This window comes from Ornithodoros turicata, chromosome 2 (genome assembly GCF_037126465.1).
Source record: "Ornithodoros turicata isolate Travis chromosome 2, ASM3712646v1, whole genome shotgun sequence".
NCBI lineage: Eukaryota > Metazoa > Arthropoda > Arachnida > Ixodida > Argasidae > Ornithodoros > Ornithodoros turicata.
Window position 1 is genome coordinate 101,652,636 of NC_088202.1, and position 8,188 is coordinate 101,660,823.

Here is an 8,188-nt window from a genome sequence, read left to right on the forward strand (position 1 = left end):
CTCGGGGAAGTCTTCCAGAATATAGGAGTAGGGCGACGCCGGCGCACAGTAAGAAAGGCTGTGGCAGGGTAGAATGCGAAGCCGGATGCCATGAACCTGAAGATGGGTGGTGGGTCCAGAAGGCGCTTCCGAGCGACGTCAACGAGGAGTCGGAAGTGCGTCAGAAAGTCAGCACCAATTATGGCCTCGCAGACATCGGCTACGTGAAAAATCCATCGGAAGTCTCGTCGTAGGCCCAGGTTCAAAGTGAGGGACTGCTGGCCAAATACCGGGATGGTAGTGGAATTGACGGCGCGTAACGTGAAACATGGTTGTCGTCTGCGATGGGCTTTGCTAGCGGGCATAACGCTGACATCGGCACCGATATCTATGAGAAAGCGTCTGCGTGACACACGGTCTACAACGTAGAAAAGGCGACTTTCGATTTGACCCGGTGCACTTGTCGCCATTAGTGACTGGGCGGGGCGTTTCCCGACCACGAGCAGGGTTGGAAACAATGCCGGGCCTCGGCGCGGAACCACTGGTGGTACCAACACATGCCGTTGGACTGAGGGTGTGGGCTGCGCCGGCCGCGAGGGGAAAGCGATCGTCGGCGGAAGCTGCGGGGGCTTGGCGAACGGCTCCGCGCTGCCAGTGTCGCCACAAGATGGGTTAGGTTGTTCACCTGTTGCGTCAAGCTTTCAATGGCGGCCATGCGCTGAGAGCTGTGTTGCGTTGGTGCGGGGATAGATACTTGCGAAACGGCTGAAGGTGTGGGCTCTGGAAAAGGAGGGTGTGGTGTCTCCACATGCATTACTGAGGGTGATGGAATAGCGACCTCCATTGCAGCATCATGTAGAACAGGTCGTTCGCTTGAGAAGTGCGGAGAAGTAGACCTGCGGACTGCCCGTACGACAAGCTGAAGTGCGGACTTCAGCTTGTCGTACGGGCAGTCCGCAGGTGGTGAAGCGATGACATCATAGACCTCGTCGGCGGCGGATGGAGAGAGCGCTGCGATGACGTAATAGAATTTCGTGGTCTGGGCTGTGATGCCGGACAGATGAAATTGTGCCTCGGCCTGAATAAACCAGGTGGCTGGATTCCGGTCCCAAAACGGTGGAAGTTTAATGCTAACGGCGGTCACGGAAGTGGGCTGTTGTACCATGCTGGCGGTACCGGGAGTCATGGTGACGTGACTGTCCCCTGTAGACATGGTGAATGGCGTGGAACGTCAAACGTCCGGGTCACGAATTGTTGGAATTAGAGGAGAGAGAAAGGATTAGTCCGTTGGTGTTGGCTACCAGATTTCAACTGGCCCGAGGATGTTTTATTTATAGATTTATTTTATAGACCATGTATTGTGCTTTGATATCGTCCCTGAACAAGGATTATTTACGTTTGTGTGTGACGTGATTAATGGAAAACGATTAGGCCCGCGATGGTGTAAAATTTATGGTGAGTGTCATGATATAGAATAGTTATTGCTTGCTATGATTCTGTTCATCTGATATTAACATAATGAATGTAAAGTTTGCAGTGAGCATAAAAGATGAATACTGAGAGATTTCTCCCTGGTTTTCTTTTAAATAATCAATCAATCAATGAATACTGAGATGTTAGAAATTATTGCTCGCTGAAATGGTCAAAAACGTGTTTGTCGGCAACTGACATAAATAGGATATCTTCTGGACATTCTTCTTTACTGTCCTTTGGGACAATAAAACCACACGTCCTGCAGATATCCTACAGTCATCCCGTGGCTGATATCTCATGTCATATCCGAATTTCCCATTGAAACCATGTGGTATGAATTCCCTAACCATGTGGTAGGTGTAATTCTCTTCAGACTTCCATGCCATATTAAAATACAATGTACATAATGTATAGCAAAAAGACAAAATCGCTTGAATAAATGAAATGGATCCACAAACTAAATTGTATGTGTCACATAATGGCTAAGCCCCATTGACATGCTACAGAAATATTTTAATAATTAGCTCAAGACTCGTTTTATTTCTGATTACTTGATTTTAATGTTTTTTACGTAGTATTACATATGGATCTCTTGGATGATTCATTTTTTTCTGGCATAGAGCACGGTGTCTTGCCTGAATCGTATCGCACTAATTAAGGATTTCACACTAATTGTGTGTCGTTCCAGACAGCACAACACACGTACAACACGTACAACAGCAAATTAAAATGGTTAATGTCTAGTGCATCATCGTATGAACTGCGGTTGTACAGTTCATTGGCAAATTTCACTGCAAGGTTTCTGCAGTAACGTCTAAGCAAACAAATCGAAGTTACACGGGGATTGAAGCGTTCCTTGTGACTCATTGTTGGCGTATTGTGTCAGATGAGACACATAAAAGGTTGTCAAACACTCTTCAGCACAGTTAGACAGCTCAGATATCAAGTGACATCAGTTTTCCACAGCCTTATGGGGAATTCAAATAATGCAGTGATTTCGCTTTATTAGGTTGTGTACTCAACACACAATTTTTTTGAAACTATCTAAGTTGCTCAAATATGTGCAAATAATTCATGCACATAAAAATAAATAAATAAATAACATAATAAAACAAATACAATAATAAAATAAATATACAACCAAAAGTTCACGAAGTTGTGCACGCAACTCCACGTACCTTAGTAGGCTGCAAAAAATTATTATGCAATATGGTAGTTCCTGCGAGTCGTGAGCTTTCCCGGTCTTTCAAACCGAAACTAAATATAACCACAGTGCTCTCATAGTTATATGCGACCAAGTAGCACCGGCATCAACTCGGAGGCCGTTTTCAACTTGAAAACTTCTGTTACCGTGTTGGCGTCTACGCAGCCTGTTGAATTTTGTTTCCTTCTGTCCTGCAACTCCTCAGATCCACGTGCTCTGGCCACATAAGAATGTGAACGGCTTTTTATTTCTGTAGTGAGATGCTCCATTATGCATTTTGTTCCTGAAGTCTTGCACGAACTATGTTGCGACAATGGGCAAGCGGTGTGTGTAGGACAGTTGATCTTCAAGTCGCAAGTCTGAACCAGCAGGTGCAGTGATCACGATTATGTGTAGTCGTGCACTGCTCAGAGCTCTTAAAATCTGTAGAACTTCCAACATTATCTTGCCATGTTTATCTGATGCCATTTGCATTAAATGCCGATGTTACGTGTAGACACCTAGGAAATACTGCTTTGCATCGCATAGTTTAGTCCAACTTATAATCCCTGGAACAGGAGCATTGTGGTACTGGTCAGTTATTTCTATTCAGACATTTTTGCTATGCAGAAACTGCTCGAACTATAGGTGATGTAGAGGAGGATAGTCTTCCTCTACATGAGTCCCGACCGGCGACGATGGTATGCCACGGAGAGGCGATGACGGTGGCCTATCTCCACGGCCGCGCCGGTGGAACTGCAGCCGGTGCTCCAGGCGCGTGGCCATCTTCGTTATTGTCCACGGCCCGCTACAGTGCTCCCCCCTCAGACGCGGAGCAGCGACAAAGTAGTATGATGACCTACGTCAACACCGGAGGAAGAGAGTAGGAGCGACCGTGGATGACGTGCACTATTCGAAGTATTCGTGGCACGGCACAACACCCGTTGGCAGAAACTATCGATGAGCGGTGATATCGTTGGGCGCCAGAGTCGAGCGTGAGAGTCGTGGCCTGGGGTGCCGCAACCGGCACGGGAGCGAGAGCTCGTAGAGTCGATCCCAGGAATAGCGAGGCTGCGTTAGCCGAGTCGACTGCCGAGACGCCGGCTGAAAACGTGCCGTGGCGTCGGGTGCCGCGACTACCAAAACCGGCAGGCGAGCACATTGCTCTGGTGTCGCGGCCGGCAGGGGGTGAGCGTCGAGATGCATGAAATGAAGCGGTGGGTCGTGAGTGTGCCGGAGGCCGTGGATAGCGGTCCCTGGAAACCCTGAATCGATGGTCGGTGGGCGGATGCGATGATCAGTGAGTGGTCGGGTCGTTGCGTGGTCCATCGGGTCAAGCGGTGCGGGTCCGTGGGTCGTTGCGGGTCGGTCGGCAGCGGATCGGAAGTGTGGATGGAAGCGGGACGGGAGCGGTCGGCCTGTTGATCGAGAGGCGAGCAGCACTCGTGATGTCGTCGTGATGGGTCGAGTAGTAGCGGGGGCTTCCAGGGAGAGCGTGCCATGGTAGTGCTAGTCGATGTTGTTGTCAGAAATTTGTAATGGTCAAGGGCCTAATTGCGCCGAACGTGGAAGTTCCTCTACATGAGTCCGGACCGGCGACGATGGTATGCCACGGAGTGGCGATGACTGTGGCCTATCTCCATGGCCACGCCGGTGGAACTGAAGCCGGTGCTCCAGGCGCGTGGCCATCTTCGTTGTTGTCCAGGGCACGCTACAGTGTCATATCATTACATGAGCTCAAGTCAAGAGCCAAAAGTTTTCCAATTTTTTTTTCTTTTCAAATTAGGGGGTAAAACTATTGGTGTCATTAAATTACATGAGCTCATGATGTCGAATACAATATATGCAGGAAACATCATCAGATCGCGAGGAGACCATCAGTCGTCCGCATAGAACAGGAAAAGTCTCAATTTTATTTGTGTGAAGTCAGTGGCAATCTTTTTTGGTTACTGCGACGAGCTTTTGGAACATTTCCAACTTTCAGGTTCAAGAGCTTGCTCGGCTTGGGCGCAGTGAAGTAAGGCAATCTGCACGAAAAATACTTGAGCACGTTCTGACGGACTGCGTTGCTGCAGAGTTCAGCTGGGTTGGTCAAAAAGGCAAGCGGAAGTTTGTGTGCAAATTTGTTTCAGTACAGTTGCCTACTTAAACTGTGCCTCCAACATTCCTTGGTGGCACTTGCTGTTTATACTACATGCCAGCTCTACACTGTAATATCTTCATATTAGGGTGGGAGAAATTTTAATATTTTTTTGGCGTACCGAAGTTTCTGTGCTACCTTGCTTCTATATTCCCGTTTCGGTGCTTGTAACTTAATTAACCTCATTCAATTCTCAGCGTACTCACGCATTTGTCTCGTAGATCTAGTTGCTCATTCAACGAACTGATGTTGACATGGTACATTGCTAGCTCGTTGCCAGGTGATATACAGATGAGGTTCTTGTGTGGGAATGCAGAATATTCAATAAAATTACTATTCACTGTGAACAGGCTTGTGTGATGGAGTAGTTTGCATTATAAGATGCCCAGGGTGCCCAGAAAGCGTGTCATTGAATTTTAATTAAAAGAAAAACTACGCCACATAGAATCGTGCGGTCAACGGCATTTTGTTTTAACTAGGTTTTTGCCACCTTCTGATGTGCATGTCATGTAACCTAAGTTTAATTATATAAATTTTTGTGAACTGAACTCGAAAATTTGCCAAGTAAGGGTCACTTTTTACCCCGCCAATGCGAAGAGCGTGCCCAATTTACTACTCAAATTAATGATAATTAACAGGAATATTCAGGAGCTATCGTATCGGAAAAAATAGCCAAAAATCATGCTCTATGGAGCTCACAGAAGATAGCGCGCCACGAACCTTTCAGAGGAATCATTGTCAGTCCGACGAAAGGAGTCTGGAAACCCAGCCCACACCGGCACTGTAGACATAGCTTATCGCGTCCAGCCTCGGCTGTGACCATACCTTCCCTCTCCCAATTTCATGAACTGTCACTTTGTCTACTACTATCACTCTGTGGGTTGGGTGTCCCATCTCTTTCCGTCGGACTGACAGCGATTGCATTCAAAAAGTCCTTGCGCGTTATTCTTCAGTGCCCGAGAAGCATAATGTTCGGCTTCCCGACAGGATAGATACTGAATATCACTGTCAATTATCATGATTTTGAATAAATTTGGTATGCTCTTCATGTTGGTGGGGTAAAAAAGTGACCTTTACTTGGCAAATTTCTGAGTTCCATTCGCAAAAATTTACGTAATCAAACTTAGGTTACATGACATGCACATCAGGAAGTGGCAGAAACCTAGTAAGAACAAATGCCGTTGACCGCATGATTCTGGGTGGCATAGTTTTGTTCATTAGAATTCAATTACACGTTTTCTGGGACACCCTGTATAGCATATGGGTGGAGGGCGCATACAGCATTAACGTCCTGGAATGCCCAGAAAAACATCCTGAAAATGTCACAAAAGACGCCGCGAGGATTGCCCAAATCAAGTCCACGGCTGTTGCAATGGCAGTACGAATGATGTCCCATAGTATGTCGTTCAGACAATCCAGGATATCTTCCCGTCTATCTTCCGTCTATCTGATCGTCCCGTTGGTGGCATGATATGAACGTCCTCAGGACGTTTCTTGGTTGTGTGGGATGTATGGCTAGCAAGAGGGTGCCAGGATTTAGTTCTCTGTTTGCCTCTGCCACACAGGTGAAGGAGCAGGTGAAGACGTGTTGATGGCATGCTGCTCACAACTATTGGTGGTGATGTGGATGCTGACCTCGGACAGATTTTGTGACGAGTGAATTTACAATGTGGAGTGTTTTCATGTTTTGCTTCGAGTGTTTCGTTTGATGTGTGTGTGGGAATACTTTGATGCCAGTGAGTGTCATTTACACTTCCTTCAAGTGCATTATCTTTAGGCCCAGTCTGCTGACCAGTGCATCATCTGTGCATGCTTTCCTTTGCTGACGAGTCTAGCAGCCTTGTGAGTGGCCGCTCTGTATTGTTTTCTGTCAAGCGAGACTATCCACATTCCTTTTGAAGCAGTATCATTCTTGTCTTGACCTGCCACTATGACGACGGTACTGCTACCACACCCTTGGTCCGGACGAGAGTAGAGCTGCCATGTCGACAGGATTCTTAATAATTTTGCAATTAAATTAGTTGACAAAGTAATCGCTAGGAGAGCAGATGTGTGACTTTGTACAGGGCGAAAGAGCGTCAAAATTCAGTTCCGTGGCTCGACTGTAGATCTGCACAGGCGCGGACGTACCGCACGGTGCAGCTCATATTGCCACGAATCACCTTCGAGAAACTTCCAGGGCAGGCACGAAACGGTACATCTCATCCCGGCGCATGCTGAAGAAGAAGAAAGAAGCTACCAGACACATCGCCTACTCTCTGGCAAACGCACGTGCTGTTTCTAGACTTTTCGGCGCGACGCTTAAATGCTTGTGCGCTCCAAGCTGGAGCATTCATTCTTTGGACTCAGTTGTGTTCAGAGCGCTATCACTCTTGTGTTTTGCTACCAAGTAGTCTAATAAACCGTTCGCTGTTTATTCGACGACTCGCCGACCCATTTCGCTTCGTGACATTTCTGGTGGAGGTGCCGGGGAATCTCTGCTCAACGGCCTGGGAGAACAGAAACGACTGAGTCGAAGACAGCGTGGTCTACCTTCGGAATTCAGGCCATTGTGACCCCCAACCCGCAAGAAGATGAATACGAGAGCCACCATCGGCAGCGCAGCACGGCAACAGCTGGGCGCATTCGCGATCCGCCCAACCTGCACCACTCAGCTACCAGCCCCGTGTACAAGGAACTCGCAAGACAGACATACGGCGTACGTCAGACTTGAGGCGTCTCTGCTACCACTGTGAAGAAGCCACCCAGGTTCACCACCGTTTCCCATACCGACGACTGGGTCTGCCTGGATTTTCACCTGACGCCTCCCGCCTTCAGCGCGTAGTCATCCCGCCGCAACTGAAGACTCTCTACGGCAGCAGCATGCTTCTGCTGACTCATGACGCGACCCATCTCCGAGCTCGACGAACAGCAATACAGACCGCCGTGACGCTAAAAACTTTACCAGTGACCTGCAAATACTCATCGACGACCACGAGACAACTGCATTAATCGATAACGGCGCCGACGACAATGTTAAAGACGACGACGTTGGCTACGAGGCTTCGCAGGGTGCAAACGAAATGTGATGAACCGACACAGGTTCTGGCATCGGGACGATGCCACGTCTACGGAGGGGGCAATGCCACGAAGCATCTTTGAGAAACTTCCAGGGCAGGCACGAAACGGTACATCTCATCCCGGCGCATGCTGAAGAAGAAGAAAGAAGCTTCCAGACACATTGCCTACTCTCTGGCAAACGCACGTGCTGTTTCTAGACTTTTCGGCGCGACGCTTAAATGCTTGTGCGCTCCAAGCTGGAGCATTCATTCTTTGGACTCAGTTGTGTTCAGAGAGCTATCACTCTTGTGTTTTGCAACCAAGTAGTCTAATAAACCGTTCGCTGTTTATTCGACGACTCGACGACCCATTTC